The sequence below is a fragment of the Opisthocomus hoazin genome, chromosome 6, assembly GCF_030867145.1.
Source record: "Opisthocomus hoazin isolate bOpiHoa1 chromosome 6, bOpiHoa1.hap1, whole genome shotgun sequence".
In the NCBI taxonomy this organism is placed as follows: Eukaryota; Metazoa; Chordata; class Aves; order Opisthocomiformes; family Opisthocomidae; genus Opisthocomus; species Opisthocomus hoazin.
Window position 1 is genome coordinate 27,979,027 of NC_134419.1, and position 15,110 is coordinate 27,994,136.

Genomic DNA, 15,110 nt, shown 5'->3' on the forward strand with positions numbered 1-15,110 from the left:
CAGACTAACAGACATCTCTCGAAACTTCACCTTAACTATACTGCCCTAAGAAAAATGCAGTGTGCAGAGATTCAGAATGAAGTCTATATCCTAAATTAGTCAGAACCAGGTTCTATAACCTAGGCAGGTGTTCTTCCTACTACAGATCCCTTTCCACAGTGAATTAGTCTGCCTTTGCATTATCATTCCTTCCTTCCTGAATTTAAGAAAGGTCTCTAGTAAAACCTTTACCGAAACCGTGCATTTCTGCAAAAAGATTTGATCTTACTATATCAACAAGTTTCACCTCTCAAATATCCATATATATCTATTCCAAAAGTCATGGCCTTTGGGATTTTTGTTTCATGCTATGGAGTAATTTATAGGGAACACATGACAGCAATTAGCTGGAGAATATGTCATGCAGTACAACTGAAAGAGTATTTCTGTAGAAAGACAGTAAATCTGACATTACTGTTAAACTCTGAAGCTCTACTAGTACCTGGCAATTGCTCTTTACAGGGAGGGTGAATGGCTGATTACACAGGGCGGAATTTCGCTGTCTTCTAGACGTAAATGTCCCATCATCATTACACTCCTTTGCTCACTTTGAAATAATTATGGCACCTCAGAATGTTGTTTTAGTACATCATGCTTTTCCTGTTTGTCTGTCACTGCTTCTTACTAAGCTGCCTCTAATAGCAATAACTGTACCATATGCTCCTCTAATTCTGCACTCCTCCAAGAAAACTCTCTCTTGTAATGATAGATAAGCAAAGAGGCACCAATTATCCCTATTATAACAACCATGGGAAGTCGCCCTTATAAGTTGGGAGGCAGCCTAAATTCAGGACTGTGTAATTGTCTGGACTGATCTGCCTGCAAAAAGGAACATGAAGATTTTAATGAAGCCAGAAAACCAGCCAGCATTTTGTTGAAGGTTCCTAGAGAGTGACTACCATCTCATCTAGGCACTAAAAATACATTTCCTTCTAAGTCTTGTGACAATGTTCAACATGTTAAAAAGGGAATTAGGGTTTAAGTAGGCTGAGTTGGTTTTTTTCTGGGTTTAAAAAGAAAAAAAAAGGAACATTTCTTTCTTATTGTTTAAAAAGATTTGGTTCATAAGCTTACTCTTAGAAGGTTTCCACAAGAAACTACCCCATTCTAGCCTTAGACAATTATTAACACTAACATATAATGTATCCTTTACTTCATAAATATATGAAAAGTACTAGTTACTCAGTAATGTGCTCAAAATACTGCTGCTAGGATCTGATTATTACTGGTTTTGAACTGTTGGACACAGAGCTTAAGCTCAACAAATAGGAAATTACGCATTTAGATTCACTATTTTGTGTGGGTGACGCAAGTATCCATCCATCCATCCATCCATCCATCCATCCATCCATCCATCCATCCGGAACGACAGCACAAAGACAGATAGCACAATTCTCCCCCAGATAATTCTACCTACCTCAGAATCGGACCTTAAATATAAACATGAGTGCAGTTCAAGTCAGAATCCAAAAACTATTAATACAAAGAAGCGGAAACATGAAAAAAAAAAAAAAAAGGTGTTGAAACAATCCGCTTCCTCACAGTGGAAAATAATCCTTGGAGAAATTTTGTAATGTTACCAGAAATACATGAAAATTTATAATTAAAAAACAAGTTATCAGCTCTATTGCCTGTTTCTATGTTCTATATGACAGAATTACAAAATATAATGATCACCTCAAAAAATAATCTACAGAGTTTTTCAAGTGGTTTGATGGATGACTTCTCTTTTTGGGGGGGCAAAAAAGATCTGCAGGCATATGATTTATGTCAGCTTGTTTGGAGGCTGAGAAACTGAAGTGAAAACAAATCAGTACTTTGCATATCAGTCCCTGAAATTTTATTGCTTTTATAAAATCATACATTTTGTTATTATTGTCATGACACACCAATCAGGCATTGACATCAGTCAAAAGCTTGATCCCTAGTATGTGGTGCTACTAGCTATCTACCCACTGCACTTCTCGCATGCATATTTCCCAACTTTTTGCAGTTCTGCAGATCACCTTTGGACGTTTTACGTCCGTTGACAACACTTTCAGTAACAGTGACATAGTCTGCTTCCACAGACAGCTCTCTGCTCCCCCTTCCCCAAGAAAGATCAGTTGTACCTGTGATATCCCCAGCAGACATACGCCTGCTCTATTCTTAAGAACCTTCAAGGACAGAACTATCTATCTCTTAGATATCCTAAATGTTTCCTGTCATACTACATTTTCCTTTATGCAATTTGAGTCTATTCCTTTTTGTCGCAGACCTGGACACTGGTATTTTACTTCAGATTTCTAAACTTGAAATTTATTCAGTAAGATTTTGCATTTTAAATACTCCTAGATTGTCTCCCAGATTTACTGGCAAAATTCCTATTCTCTTCAGTAGTGCAGTATCTGGATCTATGACAATAAAAAACACATTTTAATCCAGTATTTCTTTTCTTTTATGTCAACCTTTCCAACAGAAAACATGTTTCATAAGTTGTCTGAACCATAGGACATTCATCCAAGACATGTAAAGGAACTCAAAGACAAAATGTTTGAACAATTGACAATAAGCTTTTTATTAAAACCGCCTCTGAGTCACAGCAAATGTAATGCCAAATTTTGAGAAGGGTCTCAAGACAGTTACAGAGCATGGATCAGCCATAAAGACTGGCTGCCTTACTGGCAAAAGGGGTAGGAAATCAAATACATAGTATTTTGCCCATGGATATAGGGACAAAGGTGATACACTGAAAGGAATAAATTATCAGCAAAATCTTGTCTCACAAATATATTGGAGTTACTTGAATGAGTCTACAGGTATAAAAGGCAGATCAAGATGACAAAGTCAGCCTGGATTTGTGAAAGACTTTAAAAGAAATTAACACAAATTATGAGAGCTGATCTTTCCAGGTAAATAACTGGTTAAGGAAACATGAGAGTATACTGTGGAAAAGTTATATTTGCCCTATTCTGATATGAAGTCCTATGTCTTTTCAAAGGCTTCCCTACAGATCCATTTGATCTCCTAATGCATTAACTGAATATCTTCACCTCCTTATTTCTGAAACCAATGAATTTTAATTTTAAAAATAAACTTATTTCTACCAAAATCCTTAGGAAAACTGATTTTTAGAAGATTCAGAGAAGACAGAAGCATTTTTACCTTAAGAATGCTTGTTCTTTAGAACTTGCACCGTGAGAGACTTGTCATCAAACATAATATATGTTAATATAAATTACTAGACTTTACAAATACCATCCATACTAATTACTGAGAAGCACAAGTCCCCGATTTAAGAGAAATGCTTCCAGTATTAAAGTGATCTTGCCTTCTGAATTGCTGATACAAATTCATTGCATTTTGATTTTCTTCTGAGCACAGTCTTGCATTTCAGGTTGGACATCAGCAGCCTGCATATAACTCCAGTGTTTACTCAGTTGCCAAAATTTGAGGTTCCTTACATAAAAGACAGTAAACAGTGAGGAACTAACGAATTTCATCACCTGCCTCATGCCACTGTAAGCACTTTTAACTACAATTATTTTCATGCATCATGAAAATTAGGACCTCTTGGGACTCAGAGACATCTTATTCGAAGCACTATACAAATCTTAGAGTGATCAGGACACACGATAACTATTATATAAGATCATGCACGTGCGTGAGCATGAGCAGATAGGTAACCTGCAGTTCATTTGTAAAGTGCAAATTAGCATCTTAAAGAAGAGGATATTTTTAACTAGGCCTCATGACAATTTTTATTTTTCACCCTATTTTTATCCTATGTTTGTTTTGGCTGAAAGCCCTATAACAGCAATTCACCTAGCATTATGCATTTATATTAATAAAATTCTATATAATGTGTAATGGCACATTATAAATATATATTGGAATATGCAAACCTTATGAAAAGTTCATGTTTGTTTGGCGTTTTTTCAACTTGCCATTAGGCAAATTTACTTATCTTTGTAAATAACATTTGATAAACATACTTTCTGAAAAAGAAAGTATTTGTTAACAGTAATTTACGTGAGCAAGAAATTTTCTCCCATAAGTCAGCTCTTTTGGATACTTTTCCACGTGATCAGCAAATCTGGGAGGGAACAGAACTGACTACACAGGGAAGAATGTCAGCTCTGCTTCTTTCCTGATATTTTGAGAAACTAAAAAATCTTATAAAAAAAGTTCATTTCCAACCTTGGTTGTTTTTTCTCTTTTTTTCCCTTTCAGTTGTCACAGAAATAGATTTTATATGAATTACTAACATAACAGTACTGATAATTTTGAAAAGGTTATATGGAAATTGTACTAACATCAAAAGTCACATTTGGCGAACTTTATGACAGCTTTTGCTATGTTGTTGGCTGATTGAAATTTCCTTGCAGAATACCAATCATATTCCTACATTTGTAGAATAAAACATGAATAAAATATGAAAGTTTGACATTAATAAATATTAATTTACAAGTCTTTCTTGAGTTTTATTCCATCTCTCGCAAGTTCTAAGTAAAATGTTAGTAGGCTCACTTCACAAAGCTCCATTGACCTCTAATGATCATGATGAAATTTGCTTTTTACAATGCTCTTTCATGCGTAGTCCATAACACTTCTATGTTGAATTAGGTTACAATTAGAATGTGAATCACCTTTATGATAGCTACATATAATTTTTATATAAATTAACTTGGTAAGGAAACGAGGCACAAATATACAAGTAGGGCTTGGTAATACAGCTTTAAAATGACGACTGTAAATTCAATCAGTGATAATTAAGTTATTTCAGTACAACTTCAATATATCTTGTTATTAAAACTAAGTGGGAGTCAAACATGATAATGAGAATTGTTCCTATTTTAAGTGATGGTTACAATATGAAAACTAATAGGCTTAAAATTATTCATTACATAATAGAAGTGCAGGCACTATATGAACAGTAAGAATCAAACAGGATGGACAAAAAGTTCTGTATGAAAGATTGAATATTAACAGAACGTCCAATCTGGTGTAACAAAAGACAAAGAAAATGTTACGAACACAGCGTTATCACTTTGCTGTATCTCGTGATTCCTGAAATGAATCAGTGACTCTATACACACTCCTTTCTATATTACTGTTCCTAGGCAATAACCAAACAGTATGTTGAAAAGGAATATCTCAGGTTATAAAAAATTAACCTTATGGAAATATTCAAAATCTGCTAACATTTTTAAAATATTACCGTGTTAAAGGAAATCATTTTTATATTTTAATTTTTTTCCCCATAAAAGTCATTCACTTTAACAAAACAAAACAAAAAAGCTTTACTTAGAGTCAGGTCTGATGTTATTGAAAATGCAATATTTTTACACTTTTAGTTTCCTCACTTTGCTATTTGTGTTCCCAAACAAATTACAGAATTTTCAGGTTTTGTTCTGAACTGCAAAAATAAATATTTTTAGAATGTTACAGTATCCCATTCAATGTATACTTTTTCTGAAACTGTTCCTAGAAACAGATAAAATCCTGGACCGTATTGACTTTTGTTGTTTAGCTCCACAAGTCAGGATCTCAGCGCAGTGCTAGGAATCTTAAGACAACAGCAATCCAGTGAGCACTCCTGCAGCAGAAATGTTGAGCAACCCATTTCAGAATGACATAAAGTAGCAGATCTGCTCTTCTGATTTCTACCGATAAGAACTAAGTTTAAAAAAATAGAGGAAGATTAATTGGAAGAATCTACTGATTGTGTAATAAAGAATGGATAAATAATTAATAAATTACATTCAAAATTCCTTGTGGTGTCATGTACCTTGTAAAGTAACAGGTAGCTTCCCAGTTTAGCTAGACATGGATCAAGCCTGCAAATATCTAAACTGGGGGACTGGCAACAGAAGTGAGGTAAGTCATCCTCTTGCTATAGTTTCTGCTGAGGGATGATTAAATGATAGTCAATGATGTTAGCCGGCTTGTCTTATTTAGTTATCAACATAGATTCCACATGATTTTGGAGTTCTGACAAATTACAGTGGAGTTTGATTGTCACACAAAAAAGGAACGCTGACAAAATCAAAATCGAAATTTTACTAGTTCAAAATAGAGATTAAGATGTAAGTGAAAGAAAATATTTTTTTAAAAAACTTAAAACTGAAGTGAAGCACTAATTCAACATGACCAATACAGAAATCTATTCCTAATGGAATCTTTCATAGGAACAAAGACAGCTGTGTAAAAAGATTGACCTTAAAAAATAATTTTACTAAAATAAGCTAGCATTGGCTAGGGGCTAATTTTTTTCTCAGCTTTGCATGAAGGTCAACCTCAGACTGACAAATTAAACCCCAGGTAGCATAATAAAATTTCAAGATACAAATCTTAAGAGGTCAGCTAGGGATAACATTAGTATGCTAACAAAATACAGTTTACAATAAGAAGGGAACAAAGATATCAAGATGCCAGAAAAGGATATTTAAGATTGTTAACTCTCTTTTTGACGAGAAACCGAAATTTCCACTGGACAGTAAATAAATATTAATGAAAGGGTTTGAGCCTTGAGATGAGTTTCTCTGATTATGATAAATTTCCCATCCACATTATGATGAGGCTGTCATCCTGAATATGAGAAGGGAGGGGAAGAAATATGGATAGAGGTTTACTATCTCTCCAAGACAAGAGAATATTCATAAGAACCTTTCATACCTCTTGGTGTTTCTAAAGCAGCAGTAACTCACTTTCTGCTTGGCTGTCAATAATGAAAGAGAAGCCTCTTCCTGTCTTTATAAAAAAATGTTTTTAACAAAGAACAAAGGATGTTTTTATTCATAGTACGTATCCCTAGAATGAATAAATTAAAGGTGTGGAATTGCATAGACTCAGAAGAGTGTTATAAACTCAACAGAATTTTTGGATTTACTTGTACTCCAACATTTTCAAAGTTTAAATACATCCAGTTTCTGAAAGAAAATACAATATGAGCATCCAATCTAAATTTCTTTAACAGCTCACGTTTCCTCACAGGGGATAGTCTGAAATTTCCTAGCAGAACAGGACATGGAGTTTAGAGTATTTTTAGTAGTAATTGCCACCTTTACCCTGTCACTGAAATCTAAGATTAATTCTCCTTCATCCCTGGCTTTTTCTGTGTTACAAAATTTACAAAGAGCAATAGCCAGTGGAGTGGGGCCAAGGAAGACTGTGCTGTGTTGTCATCACTACTAGCGAGACACAGATTTTTCTGCGTTTCCTTTTGGGTACAGAAAAGCCTATCCATAAAAAACAGAAACAATAAGTCCAAAAGCATTAACATTTAACAGCAGAATTAACACTGGAAAGAAAGACAAAACTAATTACTCTAGTCACTGTACAGGACTTCTTTCATGTTCCTTTCCACCTTAGGGGGTTGGGAAGGTGTGTGTCTGTAAGTCCACTGCAATTGCAAATCAAGCTAAACCTGCAATGGTTGCTTTATAAAGCAACTGCTCACATGGAATTTGCAAACAAACTTAAGCACAAAAAGCAAAAATTAGCAGGAAGGCAAGCTATGAGTGAAGAGAAAGATCCATTTCAACTCTTTTTCTAACATTTCTACACAGAACTTGCTACACCTCTCGCTACATCCTGATAGATATTTCTCTCATTTACATTCAGACATGATGTCAATTAGAAATACATTTTATTTCATAGACAGATATCAAATCTGGTTTTTGCCTCCTATACTTTAAACATACTTGAATAATAAAGTGATCTCCAAATTTATCTTTCAGACACAGAAATATCAGAAGTTCCTGGAAGAAAGAGAAAACCTTTTTTTCTTCAAATTACTAGGCTCGTATAGAAAATTGTTTTATCCTAAAATTTCCAGCTTCTCTTACAACGGGTTGTGTCAGTTCATATCTCACTGAATGAGGCAACACCATAAAACTGATGTAACCCAGCATGAATCATCACAAAACATACAAGTTAGAAAGCCATGCAAGAAACAGTTACTGTCACAGATAATAAACACATAAAAATGTAATGTGTTATGGTACACGCAATGACTCAGCCAGTAGCGAGATGATACAAAACATTTCAGCAAAGTACCACCTTCATCCTTCCCTTTCTGACAAGTTTCACTGACCATTTCATAATGGAAGTCATTTTACTCCAACATCTAGTAACTTCTGTTGACTTTAAACCTATACAATATTTTCTAACTCTTCAAATCAGTAATATTCCTATATCTAAGGCACACTAAATGTCATGTCCAAATTTAGCATTAAGCATACATCCGCTTTAAAAGGACCATCTGCATGTCTGTTTTACAAAGAACTCTGGCATGCAACAATTTTTTGCTAACACTTGCCTTTGCTGAGCTCAGGCTGATTTACACTACAGGACATTACTGGAAAGTCTTGAATTTGAGTCACCTATGCAAAAGATCACGTCATTATCTGAGATGTTTTTCAAGACCTGATTGCAATGTCTGTACAGGCCGCTCTTAGGTGAACTAATATGATCTATAACGGAGTTCACCAAAAAGAAAAATGGCACAGTATGGAGTGCAGACTAACTAAGACGCTTCGACCAAACAAGTACTGACCATAAGCCAGGTTCATATGCTCATTTTTTTACTTAGTTTCTTAGTTTGTTACTCATGCAGGAAAGCCTCACTCCTATAGCTCGAAAGAAAAAAGGAGGGGAAGTCAGCCAAAAAGACCCACATAAACACAAAACCACAAGCAGTTCTTCTAGGGCAGTCCTGAAATTTGAAATCTCACTGTGTAGCTCTGTAAAGACTGAAACCCTTAGATAATCAATTATAAAGACAACACTAACAGAAACTGCCACCTCCGTGTCCTTTTAAAAATCCTACCCTGGATTAATACATGTAACAAGACAGTCTCACAAAATATAGCATCTATAAACAAGCTACAGCTCAGCCGAGTAGAAGAACACTGCAGCAGCAGCAGTCTTCAGTAGCAAGTAGCAATCTGTTTTAATGGACCACAAAGCTATCTTAAATTAAAGAAAATGAAAGAGCAGTTTAACAATTTTTTTGCAAAGCCTTATGACAATAACAATATTTACAGCCCACACATAGAAACACAGATGGGCAAAAATTAATCTGCCAAGATAACTTTCCCCAAACTTGTGGTGGACTTGCCTGAATGAAGGTTTTATTATGATATGATTAATAATGCTATTCAGAAGTACAGGGTCAAACAGTGGCATGGCAGCAGAGACGTGGGTAAAATTACCTATTCAGTGTAGAGAAGAAGATCGCTCATTTTTTACACAAATTTGAAACCTATATATCACTGCATGTTGTTTTTCAGCATCTATCTACTCTTTTCACTGAAGTGATGTACGTATAAGCTACATAAAAAATGTCTTGAATAAAGAGTATATATGCTACAAATACCATTGAGTTTACTGATACTGTAATGGATTCTGTGCTAATTTCCACAATAGGGTGAGGGGAAATTGGTATATCTTTTTGCTGTTTTTTAACAAACCAGTTTTTATTCTTCAAATGTCAGTTATTTCCAGCAACTAAAATTAATTCTGAAATCTAGCGATCTTCCCTCCTTATCAACACATTTACTTTTGTCATGGCATATCAGATATTTAAAATTTTCATTAGAAAGCACAAATCCTTCTGCCATTTGTTCCTGTTATGCAACTGAGCCTCAATCTTACATCCATGTACAACTGCGTTTATAAAAAGCTTATCCTAGCAAATACCACTCAAAGTTTAAGATTACAAAAGCTTGATGCAAGCCCTTTATGTGGGCTATATAAGAACAGCTTCCTGTTTTCAAATATCATATTGCCCTTTCTTACCTTCCTCTATAGCTGTCTGGCAATCTGTTTTACAAACTCCTCCTCAAATGGGGCTACACTTACCACAACACGAAGCAAAGTCTGCACCGCATGGACTTCTGGCCATATTCGTTAGCCAAAAAAATCTATGATTACCAGAGACAACTTTTTCAGCTGTATGGTGTTCAAAGTCTGAATTCCTGGGAGCGTGTGTGAAATAAAATGCAACAACATTTTTATTGCCTATCTCAAAGGATGTAGTAATTAATTTTTTTGCAGTAATGTGGATGCCGTTATTGTTGTGGTGACTGTTATAGGATTGCTTTAATGTGAAAATGAAGGCAGCTTGACTAGGAACTTCAGAGGAAGATTTCTCTACAAGGGTCAGACATAGCAAGTGAAATACAGGATTAAGTAGAGAGTGTTGTTATAGCCCAGAGATTTTTTCTTTCCCTTTCCCTCTTTTCTTTCTCATCTCATAATAATAATCTCTTGAATAAAACTGCTGTAGTTGTTCAAATGAAATTCTAGCACAAATTTCAACATACCAAACACCTTGGAAGGTTTTATAATGTCAAAGTAACCTTGAAATATTTGATAATACTTCCATCTTCTCTACTTGTCTTTTACTCTACACAGTGATTTGAGGCAGAAAAACTACAAAAGGGGAGGAAGGAAGATTTAACGTCAAATTTCGAGCGATGAGAGACTATCTCAGCAATGCAAATGAAGGAGCAATACAAGCAGAAGTAGTAGAGCAATGGACAAAATCACTATGATCATAACTCTAAATATTGTGTCTAATGTCTTTGCTAAATTTGAATTTCAGAATGGAACTATTTACACGCTTAAAGCATACCCTTCAGTCCTTTGCTGGGTCAGGAAATTTATTTGTAAATTAGACCTTGTCTATAACAAGATCTACATATAGTAGACAGTTTCTAACATTTCTTGGTCCACAGACTGGAGAATAAAGTGTTTGAATAGCAACATCGTGCTTAGGTTTTTCTGGACAAGCAATAGGATGCTCAGGTTTAAATTGTGGTTTGTGTGAATGCAAATGATGTCATATGATCTAATAAGCAACATGTTGCTCACAGTTTGGGAAGCACCATCAGTAGAATGTAACAGATCTATACCCACTTCAAGTCATAACTTCTCCCTCTGTATTTATAAAATTCCATTTTTTGCATAGTTTTCCTTATTTAACAGAAATATATATCTTAGCTCAAACAACAAAGGCTTATACTTCCACGTAATTCAGTCTTTGCTGTCAATCATCCAGTCAGGCCTAAAGATTAAACGCATTTAACTACTGCTTTGATAATAATTCTCAGTATATATCAATAATTCTCAGTGTGTGTGTACATATATCAATATACCAACAATGATCAGTACATACATCTACATGTCAATTACCAGTCTTCTCAGCATGATAATACAGAGTATTTTCATAAATACATATTATTCTCTCTTCTCCATGCTCTTATTCATATTCTTCCTGCTATAGTCATGCAGTAATATCTCCATTTCCTAATTCAGATTTTTTATTTATACTCGACATTGAAAGTTTACATTAAGATGAGAATTAGTTTCTTCCTAAACATCTGGAAGATCACTGTCGTCCTCCACATTTCTACTTCAAAAAAAAAAAAAAAAAGGAAAGAAAAAAAAAGCTTGGAAAGATCTTTCAGGCTTTCTGAATGTTGTTAGTATTACTGTATAATCATTCTCTCTCTAGTTTCTAGTTGAAAGAAGCGAGATCCCTACGGACAATCAAACATCAAGTGGTAATGCATGATGTTGATCATGGTTAAAATATTACTTGCCTTAGGCTCTGTCAGCAAAATTAGCCTCTGTCGATGATTTCCTGACTTTTGAATTGACAAGGTTTACACACGTTTTCGCAAGGGGATGCCAGACTCTTCTTTACCCTTAGAGATTCTTAGTCTAGAACGCCTGGGCAGAGATTCTGCACAAACACAAAGGTCCCTCAAGATGAAATCAGGTGAGACTGAGTTTATACCAGTAAACAACAATCTGTAGTTTTTCTCATACCTTCTTTAAGATACTAGACATTGTCATGTGAAAATAAAACAAATACAAAGCTGCTGCAGCCGTACCAGGCAAGTTTGCAATACTCTGTGTAGATATACCTACAACAAAGTACTCCTAGCAAAGGCGCCTGGCTACCCTGAGACTGCAAACTGAATTCATTGCCCATAGGACAAAAACAGGACATATAAATACAAGTATAAATACACTCCCTGCTTTAAATATCTGGTGAGAAACACAATTTTCATCTATTCTAAAATTTCACTGACCTATCTTTCCCCTCATATATTTAAAATCCATTTTTAGAGCTCTAGCCTGATTTCAGGCAGTTGTGTGTCATGATATCACCCGGAACATGAAGTATTACAGATATCAGCTGTAGATTCTATAGCATTCATGTACTTCTGTCATTAAAGGCAGTTAAGAATTAAGCCCCTAGTTATCATGATACTCAGAGAATAATAGCCACAGCAGCCCAACAACCTTGGCAAACAAGTTGCTAGCAGGTATCAGACAAGACTAACACAAGAAGCACGTTCACAGATGTTTGGGCCAAGCCATGAACAGTATGAACAGGGGTTATTTTCTGCCTCCTACAAAAAGCATGGTGTTTCAACACCCTTAATGTGATGATTTAAAACCACACAGCTGAAAGGTCCAGCTATGTGGTCAGATCCAACCAATCTCTTGTGTGTTTGTTTTTTGTTTGTTTGTTTATTTTTTAAATAAAGACTGGTTTTCAAACAAAGGATTTTAGGGCTTGTTCCTTCAAAACACAAAGAAAGTCATAATTCAACAACTAAGGCTCTAACCCAGGATTAAGAAAAACCTAGATTAAAAGTACTGCACTGTCTTAACTTCGCATCATGATCTTGGGCATTCAGTTCCTAAGGGCTTGTATAAACTGAGTATCGTGTTGCTTCTCTGCCTCACAGTGGGAGCATAACACTAGAACAGCCATACCAAAGCCCTGAATCCCGACTGTGACCACAGCAGAAGCAGATGCTTAAGGAACATCTTTCACTGCTGTATTTTGCCAGTTTTAATCAGTTTGTTATATTAATTTATTTCATTTTCCTTAGATCTTGTACGGTGAGAAATAGTAAATAATTGTTCTCGATCCCCTCTCCCCAGGCCACTCGTAATATTGCATTATTTGCTTTCTGGTAAATATTTTTTTCTCCAAGCTGGACATTCTGCAAACATTTAATCTCTTCTAGCAGAGAAGCTATTCCACACATTCCACTGCTTCACTGTCGTGCCTACACTTTATGGTTCTCTACTACATATTGTCAACTTGTTGAGCTGGTGGATTAAGCAGACATTCACAGATTTATACAATAATATGACAACTGTTTTTTGTTTTCTTCTCCTTTACTTCCAAATAATTTCTGACATTGTATTTGCCTTGTTGACTGTATTATAAAAATACTCAAGTCACATCAGAAATATTTATTTTTAATAAATACATGCTCCAGTTTTCTATGAAATGGCACATCTGGCAGAATGCATTAGTAGCCTTGTGTTGCATCCGGAAGATCCCAAAATGCTGACAGACATGAACTATCTCATTCAAAAAAGAAACATATTTGTCTCTGTAAATCAGTCACTCAGATATCCTCAGGATAATTACGGTATTGAAAGTCAGAAATTAAATTTAAAAAGTGAAGGACTGGTTTGAGAGTCAGCAGCACTCAGCAATGCCAAGTGCCAGTTCAGGTCAGGAAATTAAAAACACTACGGTCAGCTGAAACAGGGAAAGTGGCATGGATAAATAAAGTGGCCTCATAACTGACGACTCTATGATGCTACCAGATATTGATGGATTTCATCTAGTCAAAGCCTCATAATTTGAAAAGATATGTGAAAATGGTATCTTTGGGACCACGGGCACTTCTGTCATCAGAGAGGTGTTATGATTCCTGTCATGTTTTAATGGCCACAAAAAGAAAAACACTGTCCAAATGATACCATTGTATCACACTTTAGACTTTCCTGATTATATACTTTTCATGCTTGATAAGCCTGCCATTTCTGAGATATGAAGATGTCATAACCTAAGGTAAGAAGGCAACAGGTAACTTTGGCATTATCACCAAAGCTTTGCATAGCTCTGGATCACATGTTCATAGTGTCTAACTAGTGCTGGTGAATGCACTGATACTGCAGAAAGTATTAATTTAGTGGTGTCCCCCAGGGGTCAGTACTTGGCTCAGTCTTGTTCAACTTACTCCTCAATGACCTGGATGAAGAGTTAGAGTGTACCCTCAACAAGTTTGCTGATGGCACCAAACTGGGAGGAGTGGCTGATACACCAGAAGGCTGTGCTGCCATTCAGCGAGACCTGGACAGGCGGGAGAGTTGGGCAGAGAGGAACCTGATGAGGTTCAACAAGGGCAAGTGCAGGGTCCTGCACCTGGGGAGGAACAACCCCATGCATCAGTACAGGCCAGGGGTGGACCTGCTGGAGAGCAACCCTGTGGAGAGGGACCTGGGTGTCCTGGTGGACGACAACTTGACCATGAGCCAGCAGTGTGCCCTGGTTGCCAAGAAGGTCAATGGGATCCTGGGGTGCATTAAGAGGAGTGTGGCCAGCAGCGTGAGGGAGGTTCTCCTCCCCCTCTGCTCTGCCCTAGTGAGGCCCCATTTGGAGTACTGTGTCCAGTTCTGGGCTCCCCACTTCAAGACAGATGAGTAGCTGCTGGAGAGGGTCCAGCGGAAGCCTACGAAAAGGATTAGGGGACTGCAGCATCTCTCCTACGAGGAAAGGCTGAGGGAGCTGGGCTTGTTTAGCCTGAAGAAGAGAAGGCTGAGAGGGGACCTTATAAATGCTTATAAATATCTCAAGGGTGGGTGTCAGGAGGATGGGGCCAAACTCATTTCAGTGGTGCCCAGTGACAGGACAAGGGGCAACGGGCACCAACTGAAGCAGAGGAAGTTCCGTCTGAACATGAGGAATAACTTCTTTCCTCTGAGGGTGACGGAGCACTGGAACAGGCTGCCCAGGGAGGTTGTGGAGTCTCCTTCTCTGGAGATATTCAAGACCCGCCTGGACGCGGTCCTGTGCAGCCTGCTGTAGGTGACCCTGCTTCGGCAGGGGGCTTGGACTAGATGATCCCCAGAGGTCCCTTCCAACCCCTAACATTCTGTGACTCTTTGATTAATAAAAATACATACAATTTAGGACAACACTCCAGAACTTTTACTCTTCAGTGCATCCCAAATTAGAAACAAAAGAAAACAAAGCCACCTTT